The sequence below is a fragment of the Zootoca vivipara genome, chromosome 13 (genome assembly GCF_963506605.1).
Source record: "Zootoca vivipara chromosome 13, rZooViv1.1, whole genome shotgun sequence".
Classification (NCBI taxonomy): domain Eukaryota; kingdom Metazoa; phylum Chordata; class Lepidosauria; order Squamata; family Lacertidae; genus Zootoca; species Zootoca vivipara.
The window spans coordinates 17,103,626-17,109,852 of record NC_083288.1 but is presented as its reverse complement, the minus strand read 5'-3'; the positions used below and the strand labels follow the sequence as shown (position 1 = coordinate 17,109,852).

The 6,227-nt window shown below is 43.3% G+C and overlaps 2 non-coding genes and 1 pseudogene across 2 annotated transcripts; all 3 read right to left on the bottom strand.

Moving 5' to 3' along the window:
* Positions 1 to 2,328: 2,328 nt before the first annotated feature.
* On the bottom strand, positions 2,329 to 2,400 carry TRNAC-GCA (transfer RNA cysteine (anticodon GCA)). The gene has a single exon. It is a non-coding gene; the product is annotated as a tRNA-Cys (tRNA).
* Positions 2,401 to 3,197: 797 nt separating this feature from the next.
* Positions 3,198 to 3,258, bottom strand: LOC118095932 (U7 small nuclear RNA). Its single transcript, XR_004693845.1, has one exon. It is a non-coding gene; the product is annotated as a U7 small nuclear RNA (small nuclear RNA).
* A 1,169-nt stretch (positions 3,259 to 4,427) lies between these two features.
* LOC118095099 (cytochrome c-like) lies at positions 4,428 to 4,756 on the bottom strand (annotated as a pseudogene).
* Positions 4,757 to 6,227: the final 1,471 nt, after the last annotated feature.

The following is a 6,227-nucleotide window of genomic DNA, read 5'->3' as shown; positions in this document are numbered from 1 at the left end:
GAAAGTCTGTACTTAACCTGAAGCGTACTTAACCTGAAGCGAACTTTCCCATTGAAAGTGATGGAAAGTGGATTAATCCGTTCCAGACGGGTCCGCGGAGTACTCAACCTGAAGCGTACTTAACCTGAAGTATGAGTGTACTGTAATTGGTTCTGGAAGTCTGTACTTAATCTGAAGCGAACTTTCCCATTGAAAGTGATGGAAAGTGGATTAATCCGTTCCAGACGGGTCCGCGGAGTACTCAACCTGAAGCGTACTTAACCTGAAGTATGAGTGTACTGTAATTGGTTCTGGAAGTCTGTACTTAATCTGAAGTGAACTTTCCCATTGAAAGTAATTGAAAGTAGATTAATCCGTTCCAGACGGGTCTGCGGAGTACTTAAACTGAAAGTACTCTAACCGAAGCTTACTTAAACTGAGGTATACCTGTATTCCCATTTGTGGCATACAGCTAATCAACCTGTTACCTACAACTATAATCTCTGGTTCTTAGTTCCACCTCAGTTCATGTCCTCTGCTCTTCACCTAACTCTTTGTCTTCTAGTCAGGGTGATATCCTGAATATTGTGTTGAGTTCCCTTTCCTGCATCTCTCTAGTCCTGCAGAAAGTGAGTGATGGAGATCCGAAAGGTTAGGGGTTGGTTAGGATGCCAGGGAAAATAAACTGCTTTGAGTTTTTATTACAATCAAGCTGTAAATATAAATCTTGCTATGCAAATAATATTGTGAAAACTCTGTTCCACTCGGGATGTCAGAAGGCACATTTTGCCAGGGTTATTTAATTGAAAAACAAAAGCCCTGGGCCTTTTTTTTTTGTTAATCAAGACTTTATTATGGATTTAAAATAACAATCCAGCAGAAAATTTGAAATAAAGTGGGGGAAGTACCAAAACACCCCCAAAAAGTGGGGGGGGGGATCCACCACAAATGCACTATTAATGGTATCAAGAAATTGTGGCAGAATACACCAGCTATAAAATGTCAGTCAAGAGGGGCCCTCAGTTTTTTCTAATAAACCTGATTTTTACTCCTCCTAGGGCAAATAGCAACTTGGATGCTGGTGGGAGAATGTTGGAATTATGGCTTAGGATGAAAGGGTGACTGCGATTTAGCTAATCACAAAAAAAAAAAATGCATTGCGCTGACCCCTTTATATTAGAAATATATTTTAAAAATTGAAACAAAATAAAATAGAAAAATTCCTTCCAGTAGCACCTTAGAGACCAACTACCGTAAGTTTGTTCTTGGTATGAGCTTTCGTGTGCATGCACACTTCTTCAGATAGCACACGAAAGCTTATGCCAAGAACAAACTTAGTTGGTCTCTAAGGTGCTACTGGACAATTATTTATTTTTAAAAAATATATATTTCTACTGCGTCAGACCAACACGGCTACCAACCTGAATCTAGAGCCTTTATATTAGTTTGGCCCTTAGTTTTTTAAGTCTTTGGAGATGCAACTACAGGATCCCGCTCACAAAGTGCAGTTTTCTACTTATGGTCCGCTTATAGAGTTGTTGTTGTTGTTGTTGTTGTTGTTGTTGTTGTTGTTGTTGTTGTTGTTGTTGTTGTTGTTGCTGTTGCTGTTGCTGTTGTTGTTGTTGTTGTTGCTGTTGCTGTTGCTATTGCTGCTGCTGCTGCTGCTGCTGCCGCCGCCTATTTCTTTGCTCCAAATCTCTCCCGCTCCCTTCCGAAGGCGAACTAGCGCCTCCTCTGGGCGGCCGCGGGAATTGCAATATATTGCAGCCTTTATGTCCGAATCGATCCACTCAATATCCGCTTTGAAATTAAACAGCCCTCACTCTGATTATTCGTGCATTTCTTTTTGAACACAAAACGCACACACTTTAAACATGCTCACAAAAAAGAGTTTATGAGCAATACCTACCCAGCACCAGCACCCTAACAGCTGGCATACACCCCCAGGATGTAAAAAAATCACATGACTACCACCTGGAATTACCATTTTATACACAGCCTATATAAAGTGCAGAGTAGCCAGTGCGTAGCATATCTTCTTGTCATCCACTCGAGACCATAGCTGCCAAGTTTTCCCTTTTCTCGCGAGGAAGCCTATTCAGCATAATGGAATTTCCCTTTAAAAAAGGGAGAACTTGGCAGCTATGCTCGAGACAAATGTTAAAACTGTGGTGCTGTTGCAAAAGCCTTTGCCGTTAAAGCCAGGCGCATATACGTACCATATTGTTTGCTAAAAGAAAAAGCATCGTTCCCTTTTTAAATTATTTTTGCAGAAGATTTAATTAAAACAGTGTATGCCTTAAGTATGATGATGGCGTTTAAAAAAGAAAGGGGGAAAAAAGCTAGTTGAGGGGGCACCCGGATTTGAACCAGGGACCTCTTGATCTGCAGTCAAATGCTCTACCACTGAGCTATACCCCCTCTGCTGGTTTGCACGGTTAACAAACCGTCATTTGTGGCTGCAACGGCGCGATCCCTGGGCGGAGGCGGGATCTTCCAGCCGGAATAATGTACAGTACGTAATTGGAGAAGTAAGATCTTCTTAACCAATGCGATGAACAGAAAAAGCTGCCGGCAGCAACAGATGATCGGATTTAAGTACTGGGCTGGTTAAAGAGAGCAAGAAAAACAGGTTCAGGCAAGCCAGTTTTCTATATTCCAAAGCAAAGCAAGACAACCTCTGCTGGTATTAGTGCAAAGCACCTTTCCTTTTGCCTTTTTATTTATTTATTGGGGGCTGCGCTAGATGACCCACGGGTTCCCTTCCAATTATATAATTCTAGGGAAATGTGCAAAATGTACCTTTTAAAAATAATAATTGGCATTTTAAAAGATTTACCGCCTGCAACTGGGTTTTCAAATGGGACAGCCGCAAAATCAATCCGCAATGAATTTTTATTGTCAGAACGAATTCTCTAAATACGCTTTTCAGGGGTTAAAAAAGAATTAATGTAATATATCTAATATGCAGACGTCAGAGGCAAAAGCAAGGAATCGGAACCTAGCTCCTCTAAATAAAATGCCTTGAGTGCAGAATCTATGTAATATTGTGTTTGAAGCTTCCATGTACATTGAAACACAGCAGGGAAAGCATCCACAGAGGAAAAGAAAATTAATTCGGAATATGGAACCTAATCAATGCTTTCTCCCAAGTTTTATACGCACACGAGAATCGCGATCGTATCCTGTTTCAAATATCTATCATTGCACAAGTCCGGGACGGCTTTCCGCTACTGCAGAAAACCTGCTAGACAAATACAAAAAGAGCTGAAATCACTAGGGGAGCCTAACTCGCGACGTCAGCCCACAAACAGCGCAATGCACTTGTAGGTAACAGTGAGCAAAATCCCAGTGCGTGTTCTGTCTCATTTGGGGCAGTCAAACGCTAAGTATTGGTTTTTTAATTTTAAAATGCAACCTTTATAGCCGGGATTTATTTATTTACCCTTCAAAAATGAGGCTTTTGACCCCTGTTTGCTCATATGCTAAATAGGTGGCTTGTCATTGGTCACAGCGAGCCTACGCCTCCCTCCCTGCTGCCAGTGACAAATCCCAGATGTTGGGGTTTAAAAAGAAAGAAAGAAAGAATTCGGAAACTTCAAAACGGAAAAGAGAAGGAAGGGGCGGCTCTTAAAGTTTCAGGGCTCCTTTCTTTCCCAGTTTGGAGCTTTTTCTTGCTGGAATTATTGTAATGATTGAAAGAGGATCAATTTCTGTCCAAATTATAATTTGCTGATATTTTGAGAGTTAATTCTTATGGTGTACTGTTGTATTATTGTTGTATTATTATGGATTATTTAAACTTCTTCTTTGGCGATCACTCGTAGCTGATTAATATTATCTTCCATGAATATGGTGTGTCCATAAGTGACTGTGGAGACCGATTCTGGATCCACACGTCCTTCCACAGCCCTGGGGACATAGGTTTCCGGGCAGAAGTTTTTTTGCTTTTTGTTTTGTTTTGTTTTTTAACTACATGATCAGGAAACACAACAGTCACCCTGACTGTACTCACTGAAGCCTGATTGCACAATTCTATAAATTATAATACAATAAAAAGTACATATGTTAAGAACCATCCATTATCAAAGTTCTCTGGCTGACGAGAAGGATTTTTGAAGTTGTTACGATATACAGGAGTTCCTCGGGTTACAAATACCTCGGGTTACAAACACTTCGGGTTACAGATTCCGCTCACCTGGAAGTAGTACCTCAGGATGAGAACAGAAATCGTGTGCCGGCGGCGCAGCGGCAGCGGGAGGCCCCATTAGCTAAAGTGGTACCTCAGGTTAAGAACAGATTCAGGTTAAGAACGGACCCCCAGAATGAATTAAGTTTGTAACCAGAGGTATCACTGTAATGCATGTAAAAATAAAAAGTTTAAAAACCAATCTCATCAGAGAGCCGTTTCCATTTGTATGGTGAAATAAATAAGGCAGCAGAAGCCATTAGTTAGAAGTGGACTCCTTAAGGAATGCTATTAAATCCACCTTCTCCTCCTTCTTCTTAATGCCAGCAAATATCGTCTTTAGTTCCTGGAATATACTTCTTGGGGTTTTCCAGGTAAACCATCAGTGTATATTCTCCCCAGGTTATACCTTTGCTCTTGTTGGCTTCTGTGTAAGAGAAACCTTCAGCTTGAGCAGTCTTCTAGCCAAAAATACCATGCGGGTTAGGGCCAGTCTTGTGTTTGCCTCCCTTCTCAACTGCGTGGCACTGTGAACACTTCTGAACAAAGATCTTCTTGCCCTTCTCAACGTCTCCCATCGTCACTGCACGCAAACTAGTAGTTACTAGAAATCCATGACGCCTTTGGGTAGAGATGGTTTTCCATTTGAAGTGCCCAATTGGGATTATTGAATACCCTCTTCCTAAACCTCCGCTGCTTTGTGGAACATCTTCAGGAGAATAAAAGGCTAAGGAGTGAACCCTACACAAATCCGGAGTGGAGACCCTGAGATGGTTGAATGGTGCCTTGTATGCCTCCTTCCAGCAACTCATGCAGCTCAGCTGGTGTGAAACGTCTTGCTCTGCTTTCCTTTAGACCGTTAGGCATCCCCAAACTTTGGCCCTCCAGATGTTTTGGACTACAATTCCCATCATCCCTGACCACTGGTCCTCTTAGCTAGGGATCATGGGAGTTGTTGTAGGCCAAAACATCTGGAGAGCCGCAGTTTGGGGATGCCTGCTTTAGGCCACATCAGCAAGGCCAAGAAGGGGGTCTTGCTGTCTGGGCAGCCCAGGATCTCCATACACACTGCCCAGGCTTGCACCTAGGGGAGGTCACTTTGGTGCTGCTAATGCAGCGGTTTGCCTTCACCCCTGGAGGCGCACTCCATTGTCTCTTCACCCCTGGAACAACAAAGACCATTGGTCCTGGCTGGGGGAGGATCTGAGCTGAGGCCAAACCATTTGCTAGATGCAGCCCGGAAGCTAGAAGTGTACGACTAGAGTGGGGTCCTGGTACTGGAACTAACCAGACAGACAGTTTTGCTCTGACCCCGTAGGCCCTTTTCCTTTCCCCAACCCATCATTATTAACTGGTGCTTACATTTCTGTTATTTAAATTAAGAGCGGTCGTGCTGCCCAGTCATTCAGAAGCAAGACTGCTTCCAGTAATAAATTCTGGTCTCACTCTCCTAAAAATGGGGGGGGGGGAATGCAAACAGCATCAATTTTGTCTGCGCCCTCCAGATGTTTTGGGGAAAACCTCCCATGCCGGCTGGGGCTGATGGACACTGTAGGCTGAAAACATCTGGAGGGCACCAAGTTGGGGAGGTCTGTAGAGCACAGGACTGAAGGGATAAGCTTATATATTTTGGCTTTTACTTCTCCTGCTACTATGTTTCTGTGAGTCCTTTTCAGTTGGACTGGAGCGGCAGCTGCTGGCAAATAGGCGGCCAGCTGTTTTCTCTGCTCTTTGCTGCTGCTGGGGTGGGGGGTAGGGGGGCCAGAGGCAGGTTTAAAGATGCTTCCTTCCTTCCTGCTGTTCTGTCTGCCTTCCCATCCTGAATATCACTGAAGGGCCATCTTCACACCAGATATTTAATGCGCTACGATATCACTCCAGCAGCGGCAGACCTTAGGTTCTCAAATTTCAGCAGCGCACTGTGCAGTTCCAAAATCCGGTGCCCCCCCCCAACCTCTTGTGCTGCATTGTAAATTATTGTTTGTTTATACATACATACATACATACATACATACATACATACATACATACATACCCCACCCAGCCACTCTGGGCAGCT